Source organism: Chiloscyllium plagiosum, unplaced genomic scaffold, assembly GCF_037043375.1.
Source record: "Chiloscyllium plagiosum isolate Xiang-an unplaced genomic scaffold, Cpla_swu_hap1 HiC_scaffold_8, whole genome shotgun sequence".
Lineage (NCBI taxonomy): Eukaryota > Metazoa > Chordata > Chondrichthyes > Orectolobiformes > Hemiscylliidae > Chiloscyllium > Chiloscyllium plagiosum.
The window spans coordinates 460528-473647 of record NW_028270146.1 but is presented as its reverse complement, the minus strand read 5'-3'; the positions used below and the strand labels follow the sequence as shown (position 1 = coordinate 473647).

The window sequence follows — 13120 nt, the reverse complement described above, 5'->3', positions numbered from 1 at the left end:
AGGATGTGGAAGCTTTGGAAAGGGTGCAGAGGAGATTTACTAGGATGTTGCCTGGTATGGAGGGAAGGTCTTACGAGGAAAGGCTGAGGGACTTGAGGCTGTTTTCGTTGGAGAGAAGAAGGTTGAGAGGTGACTTAATAGAGACATATCAGATAATCAGAGGGTTAGATAGGGTGTACAGGGAGAGCCTTTTTCCAAGTATGGTGACGGCGAGCACGAGGGGGCATAGCTTTAAATTGACGGGTGATAGATATAGGACAGATGTCAGAGGTAGTTTCTTTACTCAGAGAGTAGTAAGGGTATGGAATGCTTTGCCTGCAACGGTAGTAGATTCGCCAACTTTAAGTACATTTAAGTCGTCATTGGACAAGCATATGGACGTACATGGAATAGTGTAGGTTAGATGGGCTTCAGATTGGTACGACAAGTGAGCGCAACAGAGGGCCAAAGGGCCTGTACTGCGTTGTAATGTTCTATGATGAATGAATTTGTTCCTCTGAGACAGGTAAGAAGGGGTAAGATTAAGGAACCTTGGATGACAAGAACAGAGGAGCTTCTCATCAAAAGGAAGAAGGCAGCTTACGTAAGGTGGAGGAAGCAAGGATCTAGAGGATTACAGGCTTACGAGAAAGGAGCTCAAATGGACTGAGGAGAGCCAGGAGGGGGCACAAAAAAGGCTTGGCAAGAAGGATTAGGGAGAACCCAAAGGCATTTTACTCATATGTGAGGAATAAGAGAATGATCAGGGAGAAGGTAGGGCTGATCAGGGGTATCGTACGGAACTTGTGCGTGGGGTCTGAGCAGATAGGGGAAGCCCTAAATTAGTTTTTTGCTTTGGTTTTCACTAAGGAAAGGGACCTTGTTGTGAATGAGAACTTTGAGGAGCTGGGAAACAGGCTTGACCAGATCAAGATTGACGAAGTTGATGTGCTGGCAATTTTGGAAAACATTAAGATTGATAAGTCCCCAGGGCCAGACCAGATTTATCCTAGGCTGCTCCGGGAAGTGAGAAAGGAGGTTGCTAAGCTGCTGGTGAGGATATTTGCCTCCTCACTCTCCACGGGAGCCGTTCCGGAGGATTGGAAGGAGGCAAACTTTATCAATTCTGGCAATTACAGACCAGTCAGTCTTACATCTGTGGTCAGCAAAGTTTTGGAAAGATTTCTGAGGGATAGGATTTATGACTATTTGGCAAAGCATAGTGTGATTAAAGGCAGTCAGCGTGGCTGTGTGAGGGGCAGGTCATGCCTCACTAATCTTATTGAGTTTTATGAGGTGCCAAAACAGGTTGACGAAGGTCGAGCAGTGGATGTGGTGTATATGGATCTCAGCAAGGCATTTGATAGGGCTCCCCACGGTAGGCTCATTCATAAAGTCAGGAAGTATGGGATACAAGGAGATTTGGCTATCTGGATTCAGAATTGGTTGGCTGACAGAAGGCAGAGAGTGGTTGTAGATGGAAAGTATTCTGTCTGGAGGTCCGTGTTGAGTGGGGTCCCTCAGAGCTCTGTACTTGGGCCTCTGCTCTTTGTAGTTTTTATAAATGACTTGGATGAGAAGGTTGAGGGGTGGGTTAGTAAAATTTGCAGATGAAACAAAGGTTGGAGGTGTCGTCGATAGTATAGAGGGCTACTGCAGGCTGCAGCGTGACATAGACAGGATGCAGAGCTGGGCTGAGAAATGGCAGATGGAGTTCAACCTGGATAAATGCGAAGTGATGCATTTTGGAAGATTGAACTCGAATGCTGAATATAGGATTAAAGACAGGATTCTTGGCAGTGTGAAGGAACAGAGGGATCTGGGTGTGCAAGTACATACATCCCTCAAAGTTGCCACCCAAGTGGATAGGGTTGTTAAGAAAGCATATGGTGTTTGGCTTTCATTAACAGAGGGATCGAGTTTAAGAGCCGCGAGGTTTTGCTGCAGCTCTACAAGTCCCTGGTGAGACCACACTTGGAATATGGTGTCCAGTTCTGGTCGCCCTACTATAGGAAAGATACAGAGGCTTTGGAGAAGGTGCAAAGAAGGTTTACCAGGATGCTGCTTGGACTGGAGGGCTTGCCTTATGAAGAAAGGTTGTCTAAGCTCAGACTTTTCTCTCTGGACAGAAGGAGGAAGAGAGGAGACCTGATCGAGATGTACAAGATAATGAGAGGAATAGATAAGAGTCAATAGCCAGAGAATTTTTCCTCAGGGCAGGATTGACTGGTACCAGGGATCATAGTTTGTAGATATTAGGAGGAAGGTACAAAGGAGACATCAGAGGTAGGTTCTTTACGCAGAGAGTTGAGAGTGCATGGAATGCGTTGCCAGCTGTGGTGATGGAAGCAGAGTCATTGGGGTCATTTAAGCGCCTGCTGGACAGGCACATGGATGGCAGTGAGTTGAGGGGTGTGTCGGTTAAATTATTATATTTTACATTAGGATTAAACCTCAACACAACATCGTGGGCCAAAGGGCCTGTTCTGTGCTGTACTTTTCTATGCTGTGTACAATTGTGTAATTTGTGTTGTCCATGTAGCACTCTTGGTCCTGGAGGAACGCTGACTTGTTTTTACTGTATCAGTTGTATATGGTAGAAATGATAAATAAAAACTACTCTAGCCTAAACCCAGGTATCCCAGAAATTCCAGAAAGATTGATCGATCTTCACTTATGTAACTGCACGTCATCAGTTCAGTCAGTTTCAAAAAGATTTTGGGATCAAGAGTGATCTGCCAAATAAACGTACAACACTGAGGGGAAATGCCCAAGTATGTTTTTTAAAAATTGCATTTCCCTCAACATAATTGGTTGAGTACAGATTCTGCAAGGTAGTTTCCTCGATAAAATCCAGAAATAGAATTGATAACGCAACAAGAGATGACCTTAGGATAAAAGCAAATTACTGCGGATGCTGGAATCTGAAACCAAAAGAGATTATTCGAAAGATTATTCAACGCCTTAACTCCAAATTTTTCCTGTTTCTTGCAGATGTTAAGGAATGCAAGCTTCAAGTTCTCATCCACACCACTGCCCACCCTGCACCATCCAACAGTCCCAATCCCTTGAACCCCCATCTCTTCCAACCCCAGCCCTTGCCATGTGTTCACCATACCCTCTGACTTTCCCCTCTCTGAGGCTGAGCATGCTGTTCTCAGCTTTGTACCCTTGCGTCCCCACCTCAATGAATTCCAGGCTCGACATGATGCTGAGCTCTTCCGTCACCTTCATCTTCGTGCTCACTTCTTTGGTCAAGAGTCCTCCCCCCGCTCGACAGATCCTTTCACCTCCCTCCAACATTCCACCTCTAATTGGACACCCCCGCCAGGAAATTACCTGCCCTCGATCTTTTCATTGACAATTGTCGACTGGACATTGGCCGCCTTAATTTCTCTGCCTCTCTTACCCATTCCAACCTCTCTCCATCCGAACATTCTGCCCTTCGCTCCCTTGGGTCCAACCCCAACCTTGTCATCAAACCTGCTGACAAAGGGGGTGCTGTTTTCATCTGGCGTACTGACCTCGACCTTACAGAGGCTGAGCACCAACTCTCAGATTCCTCCTCCTACCTCCCCCTGGAGCATGACCAAACCACTGAGCATCAAGCCATTGTCTCCAACACCGTGACTGACCTCATTTCCTCCAGATGCCTCCCCCCCACAGCTTCCAACCTCAGTCTCCCAACCCTGGACAGCCAGCTTCTACCTACTCCCCAAAATCCACAAGGAAGACTGTCCCAGCAGGCCCATTGTGTCAGCATGCTCCTGCCCCACTGAACTTATTTCCTCCTACCTTGACTCCATCCTTACTCCTCTGGTTCACTCCCTCCCCACCTACACTCGGGATTCCTCTGAGGCCCTTGTGACACATTGACAGCTTTCAATTCGCAGGCCCTAACCACCTTCTATTCACCATGGATGTGCAATCTCTTTACACCTCCATCCCACACCAAGCTTGAAAGCTTTTTGCTTCTTTCTCGAAAAGAGGCCCGAACAATCTCCATCCACCACCACTCTCGTCCGCCTGGCTGAACTTGTTCTCTCTCTCAACAACTTCTCCTTCAACTCATCCCATTTTCTCCAAATCAAAGGCGTAGCAATGGATACCCACATGGGTCCTCGCTATGCCTGCCTTTTCATGGGGTATGTGGAACATTTCTTGTTCCAGGCCTACCCCGGTACCCTCCCACAACTGCTTTATCGGTACATCGATGACTATTTCGGTGCAGCTTCATGCTCTCGTCCTGACCTGGAAAATTTCATGAACTTCGCTTCCAGTTTCCATCCCTCCATCACCTTCACCTGGTCCATCTCCGACACTTGCCTTCCTTTCCTTGACCTTTTGGTCTCCATTTCCAGCAATAGTCTATCCACTAACATCCATTACAAGCCCACTGACTCCCACAGCTATCTGGACTACAGCTCTCCTCACCCTACGTCCTGTAAGGACTCTATCCCTTTCTCTCAGCTCCTTCATCTCCGCTGTATTTGTTCCGATGAGGCCACTTTCCAAAGTGGTGCTCTTAATGTGTGCTCCTTCTTCTCCAACCGTGGCTTCCCACCGACAGTTATTGACAGGGCTCTCGACAGCGTGCGGACCATCTCCCGCGCCACGACTCTCACCCCCTCCCTCCCCTCCCAGAACAAGGATAGGGTCCCTCTTGTTCTCACCTTGCAGCCCACCAGCCTTCACATGCAAAGCATGATCTTCCGCCATTTTGGCGAACTCCAACATGATGCTACCACTAAACACATCTTCCCTTCCCTCCCCATGTCTGCATTCCGCACAGATCGTTCCCTCAAGGACAACCTAGCCCACTCCTCCATCACACCTAACACCTCCCCCATCACACCTATCACCTCCCTCATCACACCGAACACCTCCCCCATCAGACCTAATACCTCTCCCATCACACCTAATACCTCCCCCATCACACACGGCACCTCTCCCATCACACACAACACCATCCCACCACACCTAATACCACTCCCATCACACCTAACACCTCCCCCATCACACACGGCACCTCTCCCATCACACACGGCACGTTCTCATCACACCTAACACCTCTCCCATCACACCTAACACCTCCCCCATCACACACGGCACCTCTCCCATCACACACGGCACGTTCCCATCACACCTAACACCTCTCCCATCACACCGAACACCTCCCCCATCAGACCTAATACCACTCCCATCACACCTAACACCTCCCCCATCACACACGGCACCTCTCCCATCACACACGGCACGTTCCCATCACACCTAACACCTCTCCCATCACACCGAACACCTCCCCCATCAGACCTAATACATCTCCCAACACACCTAACACCTCCCCCATCACACACGGCACCTCTCCCATCACACACGGCACGTTCCCATCACACCTAACACCTCTCCCATCACACCTAAAACCAACCCCATCACACCTAACACCTCCCCCATCACACCGAACACCTCCCCCATCAGACCTAATACATCTCCCAACACACCTAACACCTCCCCCATCACACACGGCACCTCTCCCATCACACACGGCACGTTCCCATCACACCTAACACCTCTCCCATCACACCTAAAACCAACCCCATCACACCTAACACCTCTCCCATCACACCGAACACCTCCCCCATCAGACCTAATACCACTCCCATCACACCTAACACCTCCCCCATCACACACGGCACCTCTCCCATCACACACGGCACGTTCCCATCACACCTAACACCTCTCCCATCACACCTAACACCTCCCCCATCACACACGGCACCTCTCCCATCACACACGGCACGTTCCCATCACACCTAACACCTCTCCCATCACACCGAACACCTCCCCCATCAGACCTAATACATCTCCCAACACACCTAACACCTCCCCCATCACACCGAACACCTCCCCCATCACACCGAACACCTCCCCCATCAGACCTAATACCTCTCCCATCACACCTAACACCTCCCCCATCACACACGGCACCTTCCAATCACACCGAACACCTCTGCCATCACACCTGGCACATGTCCCATCACACCTAACACCTCTCCCATCACACCTAACACCTCCCCCAGCACACCTAACACCTCCCCCATCACACCGAACACCTCTCCCATCAGACCTAATACCTCTCCCATCACACCTAACACCTCCCCCATCACATACGGCACGTTCCCATCACGCCTAACACCTCTCACTTCACACCAAACACCTCTCCCATCACACCTAACACCTCTCCCTTCACACCTAACACCTCTCCCATCACACACGGCAACTCTCCCATAACACACGGCACCTTCCCATCACACCTAACACCTCTCCCATCACACATGGCAACACTCCAATAACACACGGCACCTTCCCATCACACCTAACACCTCTCCCATCACACCTAACACCTCTCCCTTCACACCTAACACCTCTCCCTTCACACCTAACACCTCTCCCTTCACACCTAACACCTCTCCCATCACACCTAACACCACTCCCATCACACACAGCACCTTCCCATCACATCTAACACCTCTCCCTTCACACCTAACACCTCTCCCATCACACCTAACACCTCTCCCATCAGACCTAATACCTCTCCCATCACACCTAACACCTCCCCCATCACACCTAACATCTCTCCCATCACACACAGCACCTTCCTATCACACCTAACACCTCCCCCATCACACCTAACACCTCTCCCATCACACACAGCACCTTCCCATCACATCTAACACCTCTCCCTTCACACCTAACACCTCTCCCATCACACCTAACACCTCTCCCATCACACCCAACACATCTCCCATCACACACGGCACCTTCCCATCACGCCAAACACCTCTCCCATCACACACGGCACCTTCCTATCACGCCTAACACCTCTCCCATCACACACAACACCTCTCCCATCACGCCTAACACCTCCCCCATCACACCTAACACCTCCCCCATCACGCCTAACACCTCCCCCATCACACCTAACACCTCTCCCATCACACATAACACCTCTCCCATCACACCTAACACCTCTCCCTTCACACCTAACACCTCTCCCATCACATCTAACACCTCTCCCATCACGCCTAACACCTCCCCCATCACACCTAACACCCCTCCCATCACACACAGCACCTTCCCATCACACCTAACACCTCTCCCATCACACCTAACACCTCCCCCATCACACCTAACATCTCTCCCATCACACACAGCACCTTCCCATCACACCTAACACCTCTCCCATCACACCTAACACCCCTCCCATCACACACAGCACCTTCCCATCACACCTAACACCTCTCCCATCACACCTAACACCTCCCCCATCACACCTTACATCTCTCCGATCACACACAGCACCTTCCCATCACACCTAACACCTCTCCCATCACACCTAACACCTCTCCCTTCACACCTAACACCTCCCCATCACGCCTAACACCTCTCCCATCACGCCTAACAACTCCCCCATCACGCCTAACACCTCCCCCATCACAACTAACACCTCTCCCATCACACCTAACACCTCCCCCATCACAACTAACACCTCTCCCATCACACCTAACACCTCTCCCATCACGCCTAACACCTCCCCCATCACACACAACACCTCTCCCATCACAGCTAACACCTCTCCCATCACACCTAACACCTCCCCCATCACACCTAACACCTCTCCCATCACACACGGCACCTTCCCATCACACATGGCACCTCTCCCATCACACTTAACACCTCTCCCATCACGCCTAAGACCTCTCCCATCACGCCTAACACCTCTCCCATCAGACACGGCACGTTCCCATCATGCCTAACACCTCTCCCATCACACCTGGCACCTGTCCCATCACACACGGCACGTTCCCATCACACCTGGCAAGTTCCCATCACACCTAACACCTCTCCCTTCACACATAACACCTCTCCCATCACACCTAACATCCCTCCCTTCACACACGGCACCTTCCCATCACACCTAACATCTCTCCCATCACGCCTAACACCTTTCCCATCACACCTAACATCTCTCCCATCACGCCTAACCCCTCTCCCATCACACCTAACACCTCTCCCTTCACACCTAACATCTCTCCCATCACGCCTAACCCCTCTCTCATCACACCTAACACCTCTCCCATCACACACGGCACCTTCCCATCACACCTAACACCTCTCCCATCACACCTAACACCTCTCCCATCACACCCAACACCTCTCCCATCACACGTAACATCTCTCCCATCACGCCTAACACCTCCCCCATCACACACGGCACCTTCCCATCACACACGGCACCTTCCCATCACACACGGCACCTTCCCATCACACCTAACACCTCTCCCATCACACCTAACACCTCTCCCATCACACCGAACACCTCCCCCATCAGACCTAATACCACTCCCATCACACCTAACACCTCCCCCATCACACACGGCACCTCTCCCATCACACACGGCACGTTCCCATCACACCTAACACCTCTCCCATCACACCTAACACCTCCCCCATCACACACGGCACCTCTCCCATCACACACGGCACGTTCCCATCACACCTAACACCTCCCCCATCACACCTAACATCTCTCCCATCACACACAGCACCTTCCCATCACACCTAACACCTCTCCCATCACACCTAACACCCCTCCCATCACACACAGCACCTCTCCCATCACACCTAACACCTCTCCCATCACACCTAACACCTCCCCCATCACACCTTACATCTCTCCGATCACACACAGCACCTTCCCATCACACCTAACACCTCTCCCATCACACCTAACACCTCTCCCTTCACACCTAACACCTCCCCTATCACGCCTAACACCTCTCCCATCACGCCTAACAACTCCCCCATCACGCCTAACACCTCCCCCATCACAACTAACACCTCTCCCATCACACCTAACACCTCCCCCATCACAACTAACACCTCTCCCATCACACCTAACACCTCCCCCATCACGCCTAACACCTCTCCCATCACACCTAACACCTCCCCCATCACACAAAACACCTCTCCCATCACGCCTAACACCTCTCCCATCACACACAACACCTCTCCCATCACACCTAACACCTCTCCCATCACACCTAACACCTCCCCCATCACACCTAACACCTCCCCCATCACACCTAACACCTCTCCCATCACACACGGCACCTTCCCATCACACATGGCACCTCTCCCATCACACTTAACACCTCTCCCATCACGCCTAACACCTCTCCCATCACGCCTAACACCTCTCCCATCAGACACGGCACGTTACCATCACACCTAACACCTCTCCCATCACACAAGGCATGTTCCCATCATGCCTAACACCTCTCCCATCACACCTGGCACCTGTCCCATCACACACGGCACCTCTCCCATCACACACGGCACGTTCCCATCACACCTAACACCTCCCCCATCACACCGAACACCTCCCCCATCAGACCTCATACATCTCCCAACACACCTAACACCTCCCCCATCACACCGAACACCTCCCCCATCACACCGAACACCTCCCCCATCAGACCTAATACCTCTCCCATCACACCTAACACCACTCCCATCACACACAGCACCTTCCCATCACATCTAACACCTCTCCCTTCACACCTAACACCTCTCCCATCACACCTAACACCTCTCCCATCAGACCTAATACCTCTCCCATCACACCTAACACCTCCCCCATCACACCTAACATCTCTCCCATCACACACAGCACCTTCCTATCACACCTAACACCTCCCCCATCACACCTAACACCTCTCCCATCACACACAGCACCTTCCCATTACATCTAACACCTCTCCCTTCACACCTAACACCTCTCCCATCACACCTAACACCTCTCCCATCACACCCAACACATCTCCCATCACACACGGCACCTTCCCATCACGCCAAACACCTCTCCCATCACACACGGCACCTTCCTATCACGCCTAACACCTCTCCCATCACACACAACACCTCTCCCATCACGCCTAACACCTCCCCCATCACACCTAACACCTCCCCCATCACGCCTAACACCTCCCCCATCACACCTAACACCTCTCCCATCACACATAACACCTCTCCCATCACACCTAACACCTCTCCCTTCACACCTAACACCTCTCCCATCACATCTAACACCTCTCCCATCACGCCTAACACCTCCCCCATCACACCTAACACCCCTCCCATCACACACAGCACCTTCCCATCACACCTAACACCTCTCCCATCACACCTAACACCTCCCCCATCACACCTAACATCTCTCCCATCACACACAGCACCTTCCCATCACACCTAACACCTCTCCCATCACACCTAACACCCCTCCCATCACACACAGCACCTTCCCATCACACCTAACACCTCTCCCATCACACATGGCAACACTCCAATAACACACGGCACCTTCCCATCACACCTAACACCTCTCCCATCACACACGGCAACACTCCAATAACACACGGCACCTTCCCATCACACCTAACACCTCTCCCATCACACCTAACACCTCTCCCTTCACACCTAACACCACTCCCTTCACACCTAACACCTCTCCCATCACACCTAACACCACTCCCATCACACACAGCACCTTCCCATCACATCTAACACCTCTCCCTTCACTCCTAACACCTCTCCCATCACACCTAACACCTCTCCCATCAGACCTAATACCTCTCCCATCACACCTAACACCTCCCCCATCACACCTAACATCTCTCCCATCACACACAGCACCTTCCTATCACACCTAACACCTCCCCCATCACACCTAACACCTCTCCCATCACACACAGCACCTTCCTATCACACCTAACACCTCTCCCATCACACACAGCACCTTCCCATCACATCTAACACCTCTCCCTTCACACCTAACACCTCTCCCATCACACCTAACACCTCCCCCATCACACCTAACATCTCTCCCATCACACACAGCACCTTCCTATCACACCTAACACCTCTCCCATCACACCTAACACCTCTCCCATCACACCCAACACCTCTCCCATCACACGTAACATCTCTCCCATCACACCTAACACCTCTCCCATCACACACGGCACCTTCCCATCACACACGGCACCTTCCCATCACACCTAACACCTCTCCCATCACACCTAACACCTCTCCCATCACACCTAACACCTCTCCCATCACACCCAACACCTCTCCCATCACACCCAACACCTCTCCCATCACACTCAACACCTCTCCCATCACACACAGCACCTTCCCATCACACCTAACACCTCTCCCATCACACCTAACACCTCTCCCATCACACACGGCACCTCTTGCATCATACCCAACACCTCTCCCATCACACCTAACACCCCTCCCATCACGCCTAGCACCTCCCCCATCACACACGGCACCTCTTCCATCACACACGGCACGTTCCCATCACACCTAACACCTCTCCCATCACATCTAACACCGCTCCCATCACACCTAACATCTCTCCCATCACACCCAACACCTCTCCCATCACACCCAACACCTCTCCCATCACACCCAACACCTCCCCCATCACACACGGCACCTCTTCCTTCACACACAGCACCTTCCCATCACACCTAACACCTCTCCCATCACACCTAACACCTCTCCCATCACACACGGCACCTCTTCCATCACACCCAACACCTCTCCCATCACACCCAACACCTCCCCCATCACACACGGCACCTCTTCCTTCACACACGGCACGTTCCCATCACACCAAACACCTCTCCCATCACACCCAACACCTCTCCCATCACACCCAACACCTCTCCCATTCACACGTAACATCTTTCCCATCACACCAAACACCTCTCCCATCACACCCAACACCTCTCCCATCACACACAGCACCTTCCCATCACACCTAACACCTCTCCCATCACACCTAACAGCTCTCCCATCACACCTAACAGCTCTCCCATCACACCTAACACCTCTCCCATCACACCTAACACCTCTCCCATCACACACGGCACCTCTTCCATCACACCCAACACCTCTCCCATTCACACGTAACATCTTTCCCATCACACCAAACACCTCTCCCATCACACCCAACACCTCTCCCATCACACACAGCACCTTCCCATCACACCTAACACCTCTCCCATCACACCTAACACCTCCCCCATCACACACGGCACCTCTTCCTTCACACACGGCACGTTCCCATCACACCAAACACCTCTCCCATCACACCTAACAGCTCTCCCATCACACCTAACACCTCTCCCATCACACAAGGCACCTCTCCCATCACACCTAACACCTCTCCCATCACACACAACACCTCTCCCATCACACCAAACACCTCTCCCATCACACCTAACACCTCTCCCATCATACACGGCACCTTCCCATCACGCCTAACACCTCTCCCATCACACCTAACACCTCTCCCATCACACCTAACACCTCTCCCATCACACCTAACACCTCTCCCATCACACCTAACACCTCTCCCATCACACACAACACCTCTCCCATCACACCTAACACCTCTCCCATCACACACGGCACCTTCCCATCACACCTAACACCTCTCCCATCACACCAAACACCTCTCCCATCACACCTAACACCTCTCCCATCACACAAGGCACCTCTCCCATCACACACGGCACCTTCCCATCACACCAAACACCTCTCCCATCACACCAAACATCTCTCCCATCACACACGGCACCTCTCCCATCACACCTAACACCTCTCCCATCACACACGGCACCTTCCCATCACACCTAACACCTCTCCCATCACACCAAACACCTCTCCCATCACACCTAACACCTCTCCCATCACACAAGGCACCTCTCCCATCACACACGGCACCTTCCCATCACACCAAACACCTCTCCCATCACACCAGACATCTCTCCCATCACACACGGCACCTCTCCCATCACACCAAACACCTCTCCCATCACACACGGCACCTCTTCCATCACACCTAACACCTCTCCCATCACACACGGCACCTTCCTATCACACCTAACACCACTCCCATCACACCAAACACCTCTCCCATCACACACGGCACCTCTCCCATCACGCCTAACACCTCTCCCATCAAACACGGCACCTTCCCATCACACCTAACACCTCCCCATCA

The 13120-nt window shown here is 52.0% G+C and overlaps 1 protein-coding gene across 1 annotated transcript in view; it reads left to right on the top strand.

Annotated features, from left to right (window-relative positions):
- Positions 1-13120, top strand: part of LOC148149328 (uncharacterized) — a 103036-nt gene that overhangs the window by 88719 nt on the left and 1197 nt on the right. The gene's annotated exons all lie outside the window — the stretch shown is intronic.